Source organism: Macaca mulatta, chromosome 4, assembly GCF_049350105.2.
Source record: "Macaca mulatta isolate MMU2019108-1 chromosome 4, T2T-MMU8v2.0, whole genome shotgun sequence".
Taxonomy (NCBI): Eukaryota; Metazoa; Chordata; class Mammalia; order Primates; family Cercopithecidae; genus Macaca; species Macaca mulatta.
The window spans coordinates 150,927,629-150,948,307 of NC_133409.1; the positions used below are offsets into that span (position 1 = coordinate 150,927,629).

Here is a 20,679-nt window from a genome sequence, read left to right on the forward strand (position 1 = left end):
CCTTGAATGTCTGGGCTCAAGCAATCCTCCCACCACAGCCTCTTGAGTAGCTGGGACTACAGGCGAGTGCCACCACACCCAGCTGTCACCTACCATCTTCTACCCTATGAACCCTCCAAGATCAGGAAATGTGCCCATTTCTTCTTTGTCAGCCTCACAAATTTTTTTTTTAAGTTAAAGTATACCTGTCATTACTAACTAGTCCCCCATGATCCCTAGCCTATACTTTTCTGTGGATTAAAATATAATGTATTTGAGAATTTTAACAATTTCTTAGTTTTCCCATTTACATTCACTGATAATTTATTTTGATCCTCATAATTTAGTGAGCACAGCAGGGACTGGGGTCCTTTCCCCACCTCAGAGAGATTATTTTCACGCTAACGGTCGTAAGCCTAGTGAGAGACAGAGAGGGAGATTGACCCAGCCCTTCCCTCCACAGTGTCTACCCTCCCTCCAGGACCTTCTCCCTGTGCCAGCTCCAGCAAAGCATCTCATTCAGCTCACGGCCAAAAAAGACTTTTAATAGTTCAATAAAAATAATGAATATGCAAGGTTTGTTCTAAGGCATTTAGAAGTGGTTTCAGGGAGACATGAAGCCAGTCCTCTCCGGGGCTAGGGGAGGCCAAGATGGTCTTGAGCTCCAGGAGAGTTGCTTCTTAGTGCCCAGGCCTGGGCGTCCCTCCCCAACCAAGCCTCCCAGGTCTTCTGTCCAAAGCCCTCCCCCTCCACCCCACCACCAGACCCGTCTGCTCTGCCCCATCAACTACGTTTTCTCCCTCAGCACTTGCCTTATACCCCATGCACTCACGAGCATAGAGGCGATTTCCTTCTCGCAGACTTTAGGCGCCACTGCAGGGTCCGGAAAAGAAAGAGAAACGGCCCAGCGCGGTCGCTTACATAACCCAGGGCGGGGCTGCGCTCCGCCCCCGAAAGCTTTTCTTTTTTTTTTTCGACGGAGTTTTCCTTTTTGTTGCCCAGGCTGGAGTGCAATGGCGCGATCTCGGCTCACTGCAACCTCCGCTTCCTAGGTTTAAGCGATTCTCCTGCCTCAGCCTCCCTGCTAGCTGGGATTACAGGCATTCACCACCATTCCCGGCTAATTTTGTATTTTTAGTGGAGACGCGGTTTCCCCATATTGGTCAGGCTGGTCTCGAGCTCACGACCTCAGGTGATCCGCCGGCCTCGACCTCCCAAAGTGCTGGGATTACAGGCGAGAGCCACAGCGCCCGCCCTTGCCCGCAAGCGTTTTCAAGTCTGCGGCCCGGAGTTCACTGCGAGGACTGGGATCACCCGTCACCCCGCCCTGGTCTACGGAAAACGAAACGTGTTTACTGATATAGAAACGGAATAACGGCGCTGGGGAGGGCGGAGCTGCCTTCAGGCTTCTGGTCTCCAGCTGCGGGTCACTCACACCTGCGGCTGTGAAATGCAGCCCCGCGGGGCAGGAATTCCGAGTCCGGGCTGGAGCGCGATCTGGATTGTGACTCGCTTGAAACAGCACTGCGGCGGATTCGGATCCGGGTGAGTAGGGAAATGCGCCTCAGTCCCTCCCACGGGCCGCCCACGGATTCCAGGATCCGAAAACGCTTCCTGCTGCTCCACCACCCCTGGAAGGCAGAGGCCGCCTCTGGGCGGTTCTGATGGAAACGGGCTCTACCGCCCGCAGGAAAACCCACAACTAAGGGGCCAGGAAAAAGCCTCTCAGGGCCCCGCCACTTCAGTGAGGATCCTGATTTACGCCCCGAGTGTGGCCTCCATCAAAGACTGGAGTGACCTTCACTGAAATGATACAAGGGGCCCAGGTCGCTGCGGCTCTCAGAATGCGGTGACAGCGCCGCCTTGCGTCCCTTCCCTGACATGCCCCCGGCGGACGCCGACCCGTTTGTTGGCCTGGAGGCTGGAATACACCGGGGATCAAATGCAGAGAATGCAGAAAAGAGGGAAGGATGGGGGGACGCGTTGAGGAAAGGAGGGAAGAGATAGGAAGAAAAGGGGAGAGAAAAAGTCAAGGAGAGATTTTTTTTTTTTTTTTTTTGAGACGGAGTCTTGCTCTGTCGCCCAGGCTGCAGTGCAGTTGCGGGATCTCACTGCAAGCTCCGCCTCCCGGGTTCACGAGTAGCTGGGACTACAGGCGCCCGCCACCACGCCCGACTAATTCTTTGTATTTTTAGTAGAGACGGGGTTTCACCGTGTTAGCCAGGATGGTCTCGATTTCCTGACCTCGTGATCTGCCCTCCTCGGCCTTCCAAAGTGCTGGGATTACAGGCGTGAGCCACCGCGCCCGGCCGGAGAGATAAAATTTAAAAGACGCAGTTTCATTATTTCTTTTATTTTTGCCCTTTATCTAGTTTTACTTATGAACATTTTTACCATAGCCTTCTCTCTCTCTGAATCCGTAAATATAATGCTATTATTGCTTTTTCAGAGCCTGTGAGGGTAAGTTGCGGAGAGCATGACCCTCTACCTCCAGATGTGTCAGGGTGAGTCTCCTGGGCACAAGAACAAGGTTTTTGTTTTGTTTTGTTTCACATAAGCAGTACAAGTCTCAAAGAGGATAATATTTTTAAATCATCTTATTGGGGGCATACTTTGGATGCAATAAACTGCATCTATTTAAAATATTCAACTTGTTGAATTTTAGCTGTTGTACACACCCCCATCTCCATTACCACAGTGAAGATAAAGAAGATTTCAATCGTCTCCCAAAGAACAGCTACACGATAAAATTCTATGCTGTCATTAAAAAGAGTAAGAGCAATTTTAATCATTGCTATGAAAAGATGCGTCAAGCATACTTCTAACCTTTTTTTAAAAGGTTAAGGAGGCTGGGCGCAGTGGCTCATGCCTGTAATCTCAGCACTTTGGGAGGCTATGGCTGGCCTATAACCTGAGGTCGGAAGTTCAAAATCAGCCTGGCCAACATGGTGAAACCCTGTCTCTGCTGAAAATACAAACATTAGCCAGGTGTGGTGGCGGGTGCCTGTAGTTCCAGCTGTTTGGGAGGCTGAGGTAGGAGAATCGCTTGAATCTTGGAGGCAGAGGTTAGAGTGAGCCAAGATTGTGCCACTGCACTCCAGCCTGGGTGAAAATGCCACTAATACCACTTACATAATATTAATATATATTTTAAGTAGGGGAAAACCTGGAAGATTCCTCATGAAAGTTTTGACAGTGACTCCAGAGACTGGGATAACTTTGTGACTTTCATTTCCTCTTAAATGTTGTGCTGGGGTCTGACCAGCAGACTCAAGCTGCACGATGGATGAATAACATACTCAGACACCAATATTCAGTGAATGAGTGCGCCAGGGGGCCGGGCCACTCACAGAAGGGGTTGTGGCACCTGGGTACCCTCAGTAACTGGCCCTGTGGGCCTTTATTCAGCACAGATTTAATGACAAAGGCTTTGAGTCAACACATCTGTTGGTAATTAATCTAGTCCCTGTCCCCCGGAGAGAGCAGTACTACAAATGATCAAAGGTTGGTCTTAGGACCGCATGAGTAAACATGCTCTTTAAACACCCTTACATGTCAGCCGGGCGCGGTGGCTCAAGCCTGTAATCCCAGCACTTTGGGAGGCTGAGACGGGCGGATCACAAGGTCAGGAGATCGAGACCATCCTGGCTAACACGGTGAAACCCCGTCTCTACTAAAAAATACAAAAAACTAGCCGGGCGAGGTGGCGGGCGCCTGTGGTCCCAGCTACTCAGGAGGCTGAGGCAGGAGAATGGCGTAAACCCGGGAGGCGGAGCTTGCAGTGAGCTGAGATCCGGCCACTGCACTCCAGCCTGGGCGACAGAGCCAGACTCAGTCTCAAAAAAAAAAAAAAAAAAAAAAAAAAAAAAAAAAAAAAAGCACCCTTACATGTCTTTGTACCTACTCGAAGCTATTAACTCAAGGTAAGAGGATTAGGCTGCTTTCAGCCATAACCCTATCCTGAGGCTTTTGCAAAACTTTCTGCCTTCCAAGAAGGTTTGTGTCTATTTCCTATAACTTTATAATTATTCCCACCACCTGACCGATCCCCTACGATGTTGAAATTTTATCTTTTAGTATAAACTTAGATTTGGGTGGATTGCAGTGTTTCATGACTATAATCCCAGTTCTTTGGGAATCAGAGGTAGAAGGATCGCTTGAGCTGGGGAGTTCCAGGCTGCAGTAAGCTCTGATTGTGCCATTGCACTCCAGCCTGGGTGACAGGAGGAGACCCTGTCCCCAAAACAGAAAAATAAATAAAATTTTAAGATAAAAAAAATTATAAACTTGTATCTATGTGGAGGTTAAGGAAGAGAATATTTCAGTTGAAAATATGAGGCTAAGCCCTACAACGAGATAGTTACAGAGTTTTAAAAACTAAAATGTTCATTAAAACCCACCACCAGAAACTCTCGTTCAAGAGGATCCTTCCTATTTTCATGGCATTGAATCTTTCTTAAAGTGCCTTTGGAAGAGATGTTTTCAGTGGAATAAAGGGATATGTAACAATATTTACAAAAGGGGTTGGCTGTAATAAAAAGGAAAACGCAAATGAGTGGGGACACAGGGGACCCCGTTCCATTTATTCTCAAAGCACGTTTGAAAACTGCGTAGCCATAGCGTCCTTGGGTGGAGACAAAGTCGAGGCAGATCTTGTTCCTGGAGTATTGATTTGATTTTGGAACCGGTCAAAGGCTTTCAGAAATCAGGCTGACTTTCAGATCTAAAGTCTCAAGAACGTTCGTTCTAGCAGTGAGCCTGTGGCAAGAATCTAGCCCATCTGGGCGATGCTCGCTCTGCTTCCACCTAGTGGCAGTGGTTGGAAGGACAGGGCACAGTGATACTGTATTGGTGGGTCTGAAGCCAAGGTGAAACCGCCTTTGCAAAATTATAACTAGAGAAATCATGACAGTGAAAGATATCAAACCTACCTGACCCCATCTTGCTTCTAACCGCTAAACTGCCCTTGTTCATTTCTAGGCATAGGCTGAACTAGCCTTGGGAAGGAATTTAGTTTATAGCTTGAAGGAAAACTGTTCTTGTAAAACGAAGAAAGGCTACCGGTCATTAAGTTAGGATGAGACGGGCTGGAATTCTGAATATTACCAGCCATTATTCCGGAGGTCATAAGATTTGCAACTTCTCCTGTTACTCTTGTAGGCAACATCACTATTGTGAACCTCGAAGCGGCCTTTTGAGATGTCTTTTCAGGTTTTTGCATTTCTAACAACTGGAGGGCCCGATCTGGACCTGCCAATCAGTCCTGTGGCCCCGACTCAGGAACTGACTCAGCCTGAGAGAATAGCCTCCACTCACTATGATTTCATACCGGGGCCAACCAATCAGCTCTCCTGATTCACTAGCCCCTCCATCCACCAAATTATCGTTAAAAGCTGATCAGAGTTTTCAGGGAGACTGATTTGAGTTATAAAACTCTAGTCTCCCGCACGGAGGGCTCTGCATGAATTACTCTTTCTCTGTTGCAATTCTCCTGTCTTGGTAAATCGGTTTTGTCTAGGTAGCGGGCAAGATGAACCCACTGGATAGTTACAAAGGGAGTCCAGGCCAGTGTGCAGGATGCGCTTTGCTGTAGTGGGGTCCTGGTAGCGGACGAAAGGCGAGGACACTCAGGGAATAAAGGGCAGAGGAAGAAGGAGCACAAGGGAGGACCCAAAGCCTCCAGACTTCTCCTTCCTTCCCTCCCTGTTAGGGTTGGAGGGACCAGCGCTGTCCCAGGAGGGGCGGCCGGTGGGGTGCAGAAAATACCCTGGTTGCAAAGGGGTGTCACATGCCCCCCACAAAGGTCCTGGCTGTCAGCTGCTACTGATGAGTTCAAACTAGGAGGAGACTCACATGTGTCCTCCGCAAAGTAGACTCCTTATCTTCCACTCCGGCTGGTTCCCCAAATCCATTCTTATAAAGCACAAAAACCAAGAGCCAAATTCTGCCTGACTTTTCTGACAGCTGGAAGGTCCTCCCCCTTCCCATTCCTCACGTGCTCCCTTCTTGCCCCGCCTCCTCCTCTTTGTCTCCACTTCCTCATCCTTTTCCTTCTCTGGACCCCGCTCCTGAGTATCTCCTGCGTTCTTCAGAGGACTTCCCCTCATGGAGTACAGTTTCCTCCGCTTCCAGGAAAAAGAGACAAAGGCCACTGAGAGGGACCTGAGAAATACCTGTGACGCCACCCCTGAGGTCAGCCTCTCCCTCAGCGCTGACTCTGGCTGTGTTTGTTTGTTTTTTTTGTTTGTTTGTTTTTGAGACAGGGTCTTACTCTGATGGTCAAGCTAGAGCAGTGTCCCGATCACAGCTCATTGCAGGCTCCAACTCCTGGACTCATGCAATCCTCCCACCTCAGCTTCTCGAGTAGCTGGGACTACAGACTGGAGCCGCCATACCCAGTGTGTGTGTGTGTGTGTGTGTGTGTGTGTGTGTGTATTTTGTAGAGACTGGGTCTTACTTTGTTACCCAGGCTGGTCTCGAACTTCTGGCTTCAAACAATTCTCATGCTTCAGCCTCCCAAAGTGCTGAGATTATAGACATAAACCACAATGCCTGGCTCCTGTGTGTATACATACAAAGTGCTAAACCTGGTGCCTAGGAAACATCCCCACCTTGGCATTGCTTGCAAGAGTCGGTATTTTGTGCACCTGTGGTTTTATTTCGGGAGCTGGGACAATTATATTCATCAGAACAGCACAGTGTCAAGGCCCTCACCCCCAGAAAGCTTACGGGACACTGTTTTATGGAGGAGAGTGAGATTGGAGGAGCCCTTGACTCCAAGTCTCCTGATCCTTCTTACACAAAGAGATGCTGAAAAAAAGTGCAGGACATTCCATTTCCTCCTGGAACCAGACAGGGAAACCAGAGCCACCATGGATGTCAAATTCCAGCAAGGAAATACCAGTATAGCAAAATCTCCACGTCACATTTTAAAGCTCACACAATGGCTCAAAGAGAACCAACATCAAAAACCCGAATTCCTAGCTCAGGTGAGATCACCGAAGTTGCCTGTGAGGTTTCGTGGAACTGCAGGTAGAAAGGGCATCTTTACTGAGAGCTGCAGCCCAGTTGCTCCTGTATCTTGGGGCCCCTTGAAAGGACCCGCTCCCTTTAACAGCACGTCGTGAGGCCATTTCCGGGGAGAAATGTAGACTCTCCTTGGACTCCTGAGGTTTTTACACTTACTTGCTGACTCTGTGGACTTTGACTTCATCATTAAACATCTTATAATGATGTAATTTCCTTTGACTGTAAGTGTAGAACAGGATGCTGTTCCTGAATCAGGAAACAAGGGACTAGTGACCTGCACTGTCGCCCCGCTCCGTGGTGCTCAGATGCAGTGAAATCATGAGGCAACAAATCTATGGCTAGGTAAACAGAGAACTCCATTTCAGCAAATGTTTCAGATGTTCCTTCTTGCCTAGTAATGTTCTAGCTTTACCCCAGCCTTAATCTTTTAAAATGTATATTTTCCTTGGTGTTGATTTTAAAATAATTCATATGTATTTATTACACTGGGTTTGTTGCAGTAAGCCACCTCGAAGGTTGTTATAGAATTAAAGTAAGCAAATAAATGTGTGGTTCTCCATGGAGTTACTGCTAACACCATGCTAAAAATGTATTAACCCCAAATCCAATAACTTCTCAGTCCTCTACTGTCTTCTCACTGGAGCCATCCTCTCCAAGATAGTAAACTGGAGGGCTTTCCAGCCGAGCTTCCTGCTGACTCTCATGCCCGCTGTCCATCACCCACACAATAGGCAGAGTGAGTCTTTCAAATGGGAATTAGAACTCATCCTCACCACCACATCCCACAGACACTCCAGCCTCTTCCCTTCCTAGCACGTTGAAACCCCAGTCTCTCACTATTTCCTACAGCCACTCATCACAGGATCCCTCTGGCCACTGTGGCCTTATCCCACCCCTCTCAGCCCAGCTCACTCATCTCCACTAACACTGCTCAATCCTGTCTCAGGCACCTCCCCCTGGAACTCCCCATGTGCACCTGCTCCCCAGGGATCCAAAGGCCCCTCACACCATTCAGGTCTCTGCTCAGATGTCCAGTGGTCAAATTCTCAGGAACATCTTGATCAACAAAATATATCTCCTACCATTCTCACCTCCATCAATCTTCTAGCTCAAGCATATTTTCTCCGTAACAATTATCACTGATATTAGAATTGTTTTCATTTGTTTCATTTGTTGTCTGTATCAATGACACAAGTTCTTTGAGGCAGGGACCTTGTCTAGTCACCACTTGGATTTCCAGCATCTAGAAATCCAAATACAGAGACGGGGCTCCATAAATATGGGTTGAATAAATGGGTGAATATAATGGTACACTGCTTTTGAGAAGCAATTTGATAATATGTATGAGAAGGCTTAAAAATGTTCATGCCCTTTCACCTAATAACTTATATTTGAGAAATCTGTGATTTTAAAACCAAATCCAATATCTGGAAAGATCTTTAGGTATAAGGATATTAATTACAATAGTGAAAAAAAAAATTACAAAAGAAGAGTGGCTAGGTCCTTTGTTTGGAAATAACCTACAGCTATTTGGCACCATTTTCCCAACAGCATGTGCTCACTATATGTCTCTGTGTCACATTTTGGTAATTATTGAAGTATTTCAACCTTTTTCATTATTATACCTGTATGGCGACCTGTGGTCAGTGGTCTTTGAAGTTACTCTTGTAATTGTTTTGGGGTACCATGACCCACACCCTTATAAAATGGTGAACCTTATTGATAACTGTTGTGACTTCTCCACCAACTGGCTGGTTTACTGACTCTCTCTCTCTCCCGGCCTTCCCCATTCTGTGAGACACAGAAATATTGAAGGCAGGCCGGTTAGCAACCCTACAATGGCCTCTAAGTGTCCAAGTGAGGAGAAGAATCTTGCTGCAAAGTTCGCTGTGTTATTTTAAGAAATTGCCATAGCAATTTTCAGCAACCACCCTTCTGATCAGTCAGCAATTATTAACATTGAGACAAGACTCTCCACAGCAAAAAGGTTAGGATTAGCTGAAGCCTCAGGTGATTGTTAGCATTTTTTTGCAATAATGTAGTTTTACATTAGGGTATGTACATAGTTCATTTTATACATAATGCTATTGTACACTTAAAGACTACAGTCAAGTGTAAATATAACTTTTATATGCACTGGGAAACTGAAAAATTTGTGTGACTTGCTCTGTCGCCATGGTCTGGAACCAAACCTGCAATATTTCTGAAGTACGACCATAATTTCTCTTTCCCTCTTCTTGCTGGCCCAGAATGATACTGTAGGGATTTGCCATCTCTGGTAGGTCTGGGCTCTTTGTATCCCTTATAACTTTGGCTCCTGGAATATGACACTGGTACAGGCCTCAAGCTCTGTTGGACTAGCGAGCCTCCTCCCATTCTTCCTGAACTAGAACCAAAGCTCCGTGCACACACTGCACGTGTGAGCCTGTGTAGAGATGTCGCCTTCCTGCAGCGTGTTCTGAAGGGGTGTCCTGTTGTGACTGGGGGCACAGCCACAGGCCACTGGGCAGAAGTGCTTCAGAAGGGAGTGGATGGCCCCAGTTTTGATCATCTGAAAACAAGAAGGTCCTCAGACAAAAACCCGTGTCTTAGAAGGCAAAACTGCCTGAGAGTGGACAGTTGCTAGCAGCTCACTATCCGGGATATCACCTGCAATGGGAGGGAAGATGGCCGCTGCCATGGTGTAAGGGTCCATCCCTGAGCCTCCTCCGTCATGTCCCACAGCCTCAGCACCGTTGTCTGCCTTGAGTCCACCAGGACTGAGCTCCTCATGCCCTTTCCCTGTTGGTGTCAGTCACACTGGGTCCCCCAAACACCCTGCATTCACATCCCATTGCAGAGTGATATCACTATCCGGGATATCACTCTGCAGTGGGAGGGAAGATGGCCACTGCCATGGTGTAAGAGTCCAGGAGCCAGGCAGGGAGGCCTTCCTGGTGGGCAGTGCTTCTCACAGCTGGTAGCTGAAGCATCTTTAGATGAGGCCAAAGACCTCATGTTCCTCACTAGCTGACTTGTCCCCCCTCAGTGGAAAAAGAACCCAGAAATTTCCTAAAATTTTAGGGGAGAGGGACTTTCCCTCTTGTCTCTTAGTGCTAGGGTTATGCATGACACATACTTGCACTGCAATGTGGACACAGCTTAAAGTCTTAATTATTAGAATATAAGAGGCCCAAACTACTGTTGTTATATATATGTGAAACTATACATATAAGGTTAAACAACCTGCAACCAATTAACATTGAGGATACATTTATCACATTTGTAAATTTTAAAACAATATTGACAGGCATTTAGAAAAACAACAAATGAGACTTTTGCAAGACAATCTAAATGATACGCATATAATAACATTGCTTCGTGAAAAGGACATTTGAACCATCTGAGTCTCTGTTTTAGGTTATAACTCCAAAATGGACTAATCCCCAATAATTTACAGTAGGCAGCCCCAAGCCACAAAGAAAGGTGTCAGTGCAGACCTGAGACCTGGAGTGAGTCACCCCCTCCCTCAGGGACAAGAGTGAATCCTCTAAGACCCCTCTACCTCCAGGCCCTCCACCCAGTCATCAGGGAGACAAGAAGAAGCCCACACAGCACTAAGGCCCAACTGTCTCACCGTCCTCACCTCCATGGACAGAGCCCAGGTGAGAGCCATCCCTGAGCCTCCTCCGTCGTCTCCCACAGCCTCAGCACCGTTGTCTGCCTTGAGTCCACCAGGACTGAGCTCCTCATGCCCTTTCCTTGTTGGTGTCAGTCACACTGGGTCCCCCAACACTCTGCATTCACATCCCCACAAGGCTCCGCACACCCCTATTCTGTCTCCTCATACCCCTCCCGAATCCAGAAATCTACCCGCTGTGCCCCCGGGAATTCTCAGCCCATGATCAGCAAAACTTCCACATCCTGCCTCAGATGTTCCTGCACCTCGCAGCTCCAGCGATGTCTGTGTCTCCCAGAGGATGTGGCCCCGTCCAAAGTCCTCCCACATGGGGGACTTTCCACAGGGACCTTGTACCCTTGGCCCAGAGGTGGGGTGGCATCCTCACTCTTCACTGTGGTTCTTCAACCTTTCTGCCTCCTTCATCCCTAAGTCCCCTAAGCTGTCATCAGATTTGGGCCCCACTCCCCTCATTGCAGCCATTCCCTGTGGGCTGCAGGCCGTTCCTCTCAGTCCTGACTCTTGTAGCTCCTGGTTCACTATTGCCCTCTCCAGCAATCCTTGATCCTTGATCTCCTTGATCCTTGGTGACTTCAACATACGCAGATGTGATGGGCTGAGTAATGGTTCCCAAAGATGTCCAATCTCAATTCTTGTCACCCTGGAGCAGGTTATATTACATGGCAAAAGGCACAACACTGATGTGATGAAGATTAAGGACTTTAAAACTGTGAGATAATTTTGGACTATCTGTGTGGGCCCGAATAAATCTCACAAGCCATTAAAAAGCAGAGAAGCTGCTCTGGCTGGAGTCAGATGCTGCAGAGGAGGAAGGCAGAGGAGACACCGTAGAAAGGGGAGGTCAGAGGTTCCAAGCAGGAGGATTGGATATGTTGTAAGAGACACATGTGAGGAACTGAGAGAGGGCTCTGGGAGCTAAGGGTGGCCCCTGGACAATAGCCAGCAAGGAAGTGGGGACCTCAGTCCTATCTGCAAGGAGGTGAATTCAGACAAGAATCTGAATGACCTTGAGGGTGGATTTTTCCTCAGAGTCAGAAGGAACACAGACCTTTATTTTAGCCCCATGAGTCTGTCGAACTTGTAACCCACATGATTGTGACATGACAAATAGATACTGTTTAAAGCCACTTGGTTTGTGTTAATTTTTATGGCAGCAATAGACACCAAGACAGCACAGAGGGTGCATCGACCTCTGGCTTCTCTGATGCTGGAACTCCTCTCCTCCATGACCTTCTCCTCTCTCTGCCTGAATCTCATGCCCTTGTCATCCCTAGGCCTCATCATGGTCAAGAACCCCAGCCCTTCCATACTCTCAATCTCACACTTCCCATTCTCTGACCATCTTTCCACTCATCCCCTTGCACGGAGGCCACAGGCTCTGAGGACACAGATACTATCATTTGATCATATGCTGTGATGTAATATCAGTGAACCACTCATTGCCTATGTGCCCGCTTTCCAGGCTTGGAGTCTGCCCTATAGTACATCAATTCCAACAATCCTTCCACCCACCCTGGGATTCCCAACCGAGTGATCCTGCCATCTACTCCCTGTCCCTCGCCCTTGATGTCCTCTCCTCCCTCTTCAACCATTTTGAATTCTATTGTAAATAATTTCCATCCCTCTCTTGCCCCTCCCTTGGGTTGTCACACTTGTTTGGCAAAACTACACAGCTGGTGGATTCCACCTCTGCCTGCACTGCACCTGCCCCCATGAGCTGCAGGAGGCTGGAGAGCAGCACACAGCACACTGACTACTCTCTCCAACTTCATGACCCACACCTCATGGGGGCCCCCTACCACAGCCAGCAATCACCGTCTCCCAGCATGGCTCACCCTCAGCCTCCTGCTGGCCTGGGTGACTCTCACACACCTTCTCTCTGCTCACACATCCAACCCTCTATCTGCATTCTTACTTCAGTTAATGACCTTGCTTCCTACTTCACTGAGAAAACTGAACACACTAGAAGACAACTTCACAGATTCCATCTGCTCTTGCATTTGCAGCTGCGCTGCATGCTGGGCCTTCTACCACATGGATGGTTGTTGTGGGTTAACCTTCCTGCTCCCAGCCAGAGCCAGTCCCTCTACTGGTGTCCCAAACATCATCCCTTCTCATTTACTTAAAGGTATCAGTTCATCAGGTCATACCTTTTTTTCTCTTTTATCATCACCCTTTGTCCTTTCTCCCCACTGGATCATTGTGGCAGTCTTGAGAATGCACATTCCAGCCCCTCAGCTAGAGGAAGCACAACTGATGATGCTCCAGCTGTTGCCGCTTGTTGCCTCTGATGCCGCAGAGGAGGAAGACAGAGGAGACACAGCAGAGCAGGGAGGTCAGAGGTTCCAAGCAGGAGGTTTGGATATGTCATGAAGGACACATGTGAGGAACTGAGAGAGGGCTCTAGGAGCTAAGGGTGGCCCCTGGACAACAGCCAGCGAGGAAGTGGGGACCTCAGTCCTATCTGCAAGGAAGTGAATTCAGATAAGAACCTGCTATAAAATCTATTGCTACATGTGCTCTGAGACCACGCTTGCCATGGGCTTCTTTGATTCAATAATTGAGGGAAGAGGAGAAACAAAGGCAGGACTGTCCCTCCTTTAAAGGCCCACTGAGGCTCCAGGGCTCACCCTTACTGAACTTCTCTTAACCTGCACTGGGTCTAGGATACTTCCAGCCAAACTTCCTTCCCTCTCTCCTTCACTGGGGTTTAAACTTGCATTGCAGTCTGGCCGGGCACAGTGGCTCATGCTTGTAATCCCAGCACTTTGGGAGGCCGAGGTGGGCAGATTACATGAGGTCAGGAGTTTGAAACCAGCCTAGCTAACATAGTGAAAACCTATCTCTACTAAAAATACAAAATTTGCCAGGTGTGGTGGTGCATGCCTGTAATCTCAGCTACTTGGGAGGCTGAGGCGTGAGAATCACTTGCACCTGGGAGGTGGAGGTTGCAGTGAGCTGAGATCACTCAAAAATAAAAATAAAAAAGCCACTTGCATCATAGTCTTATGGCTTTCCCAGTCTTTTCTATCTAGCTCCCCAATTTCTTTCATGGCTATTTCCCCTAATAAATCCTGGCACATTTAATTCTGTATTGCAGTCTGCTCCTCAGGGGATGCTAACCAACACAAGTGGCTTCAGGAGTGGTCAATAAACACAGGCAAAAACGGGGATTGGGGCTGAGCTTGCCCACTGCCTGGCAGGCCGAGGATGCCATCCGCATTGGTAGGGGACACAGAAAGTCCACGGCACAAGGTGCAGCTGAGCTGCTGCGGATCTCCCCAGCACTGACCTGAGAAGATGCCCTGGTTACTGGGTGCTAGGTGGGGTGATAGAAGCCTCTACACAATAATGACAGGTTGGGAGGGAAAACCTACAACAGGGAAGTTGGCTGGTTACTGCTTGGTTGTGTTGATGCCCTGTAAAAGGAGAATGAGAATCTAAGGAATTCTAACAGCTGTCACTGGCTACGTGTGAGGGCCTCTGCAGTGTCTCATGGAGAGGCCCTTATTTCCTGTGGAGAAAGGGTAGAGAGCATGCGATGTAGCTGAAGACATTATTGTGAGGGTCACAGAACTCCAGAGATGTTTGACATTCAACCAAGGCAGGCCTCTTGTGGAAAGTCAGGGCCTTGGTGGGGAAAAGTGAGATGCTGCAAACTAGGACAGCATTATCTGATGGGTGCCCTCCAGGACCCTGTGGGCATGCAGAAAAGGCTTGTCCTTCTCTAGTAATGGTTCCCACTTTCTATGCTGGGAGACGCTGCAGAAGCCTCACCCTTACAACGCAGCAGGAATCCCACTCGGGAGCTTTGCAGGAACCAGCCGGCGTGGCCACATAGGATTCCGGGGAGCACTTCTGGGATTGGAATTTGAGGGCGTTTGATCAAAGGGAGAGAATTTCAAGCTAGATAAATAAAACTCCTTTGACTTGGGAACACTGTCTCAAGGCATGATGTATCAGTCTGTTTTCATGTTGCTGATAGACATACCCAGAATGGGCAATTTACCAAAAGAGGTTTAATGGACTCACAGTTCCATGTGGCTGGGGAGGCCTCACAATCACGGCAGAAGGCGAAAGGCATGTCTCACATGGCAGCAGATAAGAGAAGAATGAGAACCAAGTGAAAGGGGTTTCTCCTTATAAAACCATCATGTGAGACTTATTCAGTATCATGAGAACAGTATGGAAAAGACCTGACCCCATGATTTAATTATCTTCCACAGAGTCCCTCCCACAACACGTGGAAATTCCAGATAAGATTTGGGTGAGGACACAGCCAAACCATATTACAAGGGTTTTTCAAAGACCCCAGGGCATGGGGCAAACCCATTGCTGGGGTGATCCATGTAGACTGGGAAAAAATGATGCCGGACTCTCACAAGCTAGACCTGATTTAGTTGCCCTGGAACATGTAGAGGATGGAATAATGAGGCTGAGGCAATTTGGCATGCGGGATGGAGACATTGGGTGAGGCCAGAAGGCCCACAAGATCCGTGCTTTATAAGAGGACCCAGAGGGCCCACCTTCTAGCAAAGCCTCAGGAACGTGCTGGCGACAGGGACCTGAATCACTAACAAGTTTCGTTGTGCTGTTCTCTGAAGGCTGGGGGTGATGGTAGGAAAGGTTGTCTCAGAGTTGGGCTCATGAATATCTATGGGTAGAGTGTGGCTCTGAAGAGATAGAGAACAAGTGATGGCAGTGACCTGCAACAGCCAGAGGACACAGTTACCATGGCAACCCCAGAGGAGCAGCCGAGGGGGCTTGACCTGCCCGGAGTTGTGGGGAAGGTTAATAGAGGGTGGTGTTCCAGGGTCAGAACAGACGGGCAGCCAGCAAGGGTGCTGCTTGATATCTATGATAAGAAAGCAAGAATTGAGCAGGAGGCTGAGGGTGTTTGACCCAATACAAAATCATGATCCATTCTCAATGCCTAGATCTCAGTCAAGCTTCAGATTCAGACCCCAGTGATGGAGGAGGTGTCCATATTCCTAGGAGGGAGGACTGTGCAATCCCATGGCAAGTATATGCTGGGTCAATTCGCTGAGCCGTTCTGCAAAGGGACCTACAGCCATTTACTTTAGAGACTGTACCCTGGGAAAGGGAAATAGGGAGAACCTGGGCGGGTCTGACTTTGAGTGTGAGATGACATTGATGCCCAGAGGCCCACAGCACCATCATGACCCCCATCACATTGGGGATTACAGAAATAAACCTGGACACATTATGGCTCATCATGGAATCACTGAGTCCATAGACCCAGCCCTAGTTATGTCCCCATTCTCCTAGTGCATAATTGACACTGATGCCCTGGCGGCTGGAGTCACCCCCACACTGGGTCCCTAGTCTGTGGAGTAAGGGCTGTCATTGTGCTGAAGGCCAAAGGGAAACCTCTGAAACCGCCTCCATTCTGGCCAAATCACAAATGATCGTGTGTCCCAGGGTGAACCTTGTGGAGGTCACTGCAAGTGTTGTGGGGTTAGCACCAACATTAGAGAGCTGAAGGATGTGGGGTGGTGTTGGGTTGCCTATTCTCTCCGTGTAGTCTAGCAAATAAGCCTGATGGGGCCTAAGGAATGAAGGGGATTACTCCAGACATGACCAAGTAGGAGTCCTGATTGCAGCTAGCATGCCGGCTGGATATCTGGTAGAGCAGATTAATAAGGCCTCAGGCACACAGTGTGCAGCTGGGGATTTGCTGAGTGCATTCCTTTCCATTCCAATTAGAAGTGAATATAGGCCGAGTGTGGTGGCTCATGCCTGTAATCCCAGCATTTTGGGAGGCAGAAGAGGGCAGATCGCCTGAGGCTGGGAGTTTGAGACCAGTCTACCAACATGGAGAAACCCCGTCTCCACTAAAAATACAAAATTAGCCGAGTGTGGTGGCGCATTCCTGTAATCCCAGCTACTTGGGAGGCTGAGGCAGGAGAATCACTTGAACCTGGGAGGCAGAGCTTGCGGTGAGCCGAGATTGTGCCATTGCACTCCAGCCTGGGCAACAAGAGTGAAACTCTGTTTCAAAACAAAACAAGCAAACAAACAAAAACATTAGTCGGGATTGGTGGCGTGCACCTGTAATCCAGCCTGGGCGACAGAGCAAGACTCTGTCAAAAAAAAAAAGTGGATATAAAGTGACTCATGTGGGATCCACAACACATTTATTTATAGTTTGCCTCAGGGCTACTATCATTCCCCAGCCCTGTATAGTACAGTCTTAAGAGATCTGGAGAACCTGGACATCCTATAAAATATTAAATTCCTTCATTTCATTGACAACATCATGTTGACTGGGATGGATGAACAAGAGGAGAAAAGTACACTGGAGGCTTTGGTGAAACATCTTCTCTCCAGAGGGTGAAGATAACCTAACAGAGATTCAGAAATGGCCACTGCAGTGAAGTTTTACAGGTCCAGTGTTTAGGGGCATCCAGGTGTGTCCCCTCCAAAGTAAATGACAAACTGTTGCATCTTGCATCCTCATGCAAGGAAGCAAGCACACTGCCTGGTGAGCCCGTTTGAGCTCTGACATCAAATTCCACAGGTAGATATATTGCTTTAGCCAACACTCTAGGTGACATAGAAGGATGCCAGCTTTGAGTGGAGCCTCCACAGGAAAGGACACTGCAGTAGATCCAGGCCATGGTGCAGCCGCCATCCCTCAGACCCCCTGGTGCTGAAAGTGCCAGTGGTGGGGTAAGATTTGGGATGGAGCCAAACCAAGCACCAGCAGGAGAGTCACAACGGAGGGCCTGGGATTCTGGAGTAAGGCCACGCCATCCACAGCAGAGACATATACCCATCCAAGCAGAGCTGCAGAGCAATATGTTAGAAGCAGCTTTTGGCATGTTACAGGCTCTGATGAGATGAGAATGCTTGATCATAGGACACAAAACAAGCATGTGATTCCAAGTGCCCATACGAATCAGCATCTGTGTAACTCATGAAGTCATACATTGGACATGCCCGACAGCATCCATCATGAGATGGAAATGTTTCACGTGAGTTGAGCCTGAATCCCATGTTAACATCCGCAGAAAACACCCAAACCTGAAATGGCCCTGAACAACCAAGCAGAGCATTGAAATTAGTCAGCCTTCCCCATGGGTCAGCCAGGCCGGGTACGATGGGTACATAAATGGAGCAAACACAGTGGCAGGGCTGAGGCTACCTATGGGTCCAACAGTACTGACTCCCTCCTGCCAAGGCAGATCCAGATGCTGCCACCTCTAAATGTCCTACTCATCAGCATTTGAGGCCAATGATGTTACCTGGTAGGGCTCTATGTTTTCAGGTGACCAACCAGACCCTAAGTGAGGAGTTGACTACATTGCACTCCTTCCATCCTGGAAGGGCCATAGGTTCATCTTCACAGGGATAGGCACCTATTCTATAGGTGGGTTTTCCTGTCCTGCTCTCAAACCTTCAGCCAGCACCACTCTCTGGGGGCTGTTGATATTCCTGATCCACAGGCTTGGCATTGCTCTCCGTGCAGTATCTTCGTGGGGACCCACTTGACAGGGAAGGAGGTGCAGTGTGGCCATGGCTGTGGGACCCACTGGTCCTATCACCATCTGCACCAACCAAGGGCTGCTGGCCATAAAGAATGCTGAAAAGAGCTTCTATAGGCACAGCTCAGCGCCAGCTTGCAGGAAGCTCTTTGGGGGTGGGAGGGTGCCATCTTTCAGGACATGGTGCATTTTTAAAATCAAAGACATCTCTACGGTTCTGTGATCTCAGTAGGAAGAACACGTGGGTCCAGATACCAAGGGGTAGACATGGATGTGGCTCCATATCCCATTCCTTCAACTCACCTACTGTGGGATTTTGCACTTCTCCTCTCCCAAAACCATGCTCTGCGGGGTAGAAAGTCCTGGATTCTAAAGGAAAGTACTCTTAAAAGGGGACAAATGAGTGCCCACCGAACTACACATTACAGCTTCCACAGAGCAACTTTGGACAGTGTGTGCCCAGAGACCAGCAGGTGAGAAGTCCCCTCCTCTCCAGGCACAGGTAACAGATCCTGATCCCCAGGAGGAGGCATGGCTGCTGTCACACAATGAGGGGAGGAGGAGTTCATGTGGAACCCAGGGATCCTCTTCAGGGCCTCCTGGTTCTGCTTGTCCCATTGTAAGTGTGAGGAGAATGGTCCACCAACCCAGACTGAGAGGGTTTTATTTCCAAGAACCCAGACCCCTCAGGAAGGAAGAGTTGAGTCGCATTTCCAGGTAATTTCCCAAGGCCTCGTTCCTGTGCTCTGACATCCTCAGCAGCAGTGATGCAGAGACCCTGCTTCCCGTGGGCTGTTCCCAACCAGTAATAGGTCACACCAGGGACACCAAAGCAGGACCATTCCTGGGACACAGAGGACTCCTTTGATGGCCATTGGTGGCTGCAGGACTCTTCCATGGCCTTGCTCAACTCTCCTTAGATTGCCTGTGTTCTAGAATGCATCCAAAACACCTTTTCTCCTTCTGCCCATCACTTGGGGTCACACTTGCATCTCAGTCTGTTGCCTTTCCCAGGGTTTGCTGGCTCCCTTCCCACATTGTCTAACAGGTGCCTGCCCTAATAAAATGCTGCAACTTTTATCCCATGGTGGCATCTGCTTCTTGGAGGACTTGGACCAACAAAATCCTTTCCATCTGCACACCGGTGACCTCTTACCTATTCCAGTTTGTAAAATCCTTTTGTTTATCTAACTTCTGCCACCTGCAGTGGCTCCAGTTTCAAGTTGTTTTACATTTAAGTTGTTTTAAGTAACTAAACTTGGGGAACATCTGTTACACAGCAACAGACAACTAATGTAGCTCTCTTATGTCTCCATGATTCTAGAGTGGTTATCTATGTGTGTTCACTTCCTTCTATTTTGATAATACTGGCCATACATGGTGTTTCCAGTTCCTCTACATCTATTCTCTTCTTGATTTCAGTTTGTCTTTTTCTCTTTGTTGCTTTCTTTCCTTCCCTTTCTTTTTTCTTCTGTCCCTCTCCCTCTCTCTTTCTTCTCTATTTTCATCCTCCCTCCTTCCTTTCCTTCCTTCCTTCCAACCTCCCGCACTTCATCCAATTTTCCTTTTTATTATGAAATATTCCTAAGATATAAAATAACCCTATGTGGTAATGCTCTAAGAAGCATTTTCTGAAGCTATATTATAAGTATAATGCCACATATATGGGATACCAGTAAAGAGCAGGATGTTATTAACAGAGTCTGAATAAAAAACACCTGTTGTAATTCTGCAGTCAAGACAATGGCTTTTTAAATTAAATTAAACTAAATTAAATTAAATTTTATTTTATTTTATTACACTTAAGTTCTAGGGTACATGTGCACAACGTGCAGGTTTGTTACATATGTATACATGTGCCATGTTGGTGTGCTGCACCCATTAACTCGTCATTTACATTAGGTATATCTCCTAAAGCTATCCCTCCCTCCCCCCCACCCCACAATAGGACCCGGTGTGTGATGTTCCCCTTCCTGTGTTCAAGTGATGTCATTGTTCAATTCTCACCTATGAGTGAGAACATGTGGTATTTGGTTTTCTGTTCTAGCGATAATTTGCTGAGAATGATGGTTTCCAGCTGCATCCATGCCCCTACAAAGGACACAAACTCATCCTTTTTTATGGCTGCATAGTATTCCATGGTGTATATGTGCCACATTTTCTTAATCCAGTTTGTCACTGATGGACATTTGGGTTGATTCCAAGTCTCTGCTATTGTGAATAGTGCCTCAATAAACATACATGTGCATGTGTCTTTATAGCAGCATGACTTATAATCCTTTGGTATGACTTATATCCCCAGTAATGGGATGGCTGGGTCAAATGGTATTTCTAGTTCTAGATCCTTGAGGAATTGCCACACTGTTTTCCACAATGGTTGAACTAGTCTACAGTCCCACCAACAGTGTAAAAGTGTTCCTATATCTCCACATCCTCTCCAGCACCTGTTGTTTCCTGATTTTTTAGTGATTGCCATTCTAACTG

General features: G+C 48.0%; 1 long non-coding RNA gene and 1 pseudogene across 2 annotated transcripts in view; one reads left to right on the forward strand and one right to left on the reverse strand.

The window, feature by feature from the left end:
• The first annotated feature begins 166 nt into the window (after positions 1-166).
• The window catches only part of LOC714466 (class I histocompatibility antigen, Gogo-B*0101 alpha chain-like), a 31,084-nt pseudogene continuing 10,571 nt past the window's right edge, over positions 167-20,679 (forward strand). The window contains exon 1 of the transcript XR_013416649.1: positions 167-1,524. The product of XR_013416649.1 is annotated as a class I histocompatibility antigen, Gogo-B*0101 alpha chain-like (transcript). The remainder of the gene's footprint in view (positions 1,525-20,679) is intronic.
• Positions 3,334-19,797, reverse strand: LOC144340493 (uncharacterized). The gene is made up of 4 exons (XR_013416673.1): positions 15,597-19,797; positions 9,874-13,714; positions 3,862-9,657; positions 3,334-3,526 (listed from the first exon to the last, which is right to left on the reverse strand). It is a non-coding gene; the product is annotated as an uncharacterized LOC144340493 (long non-coding RNA).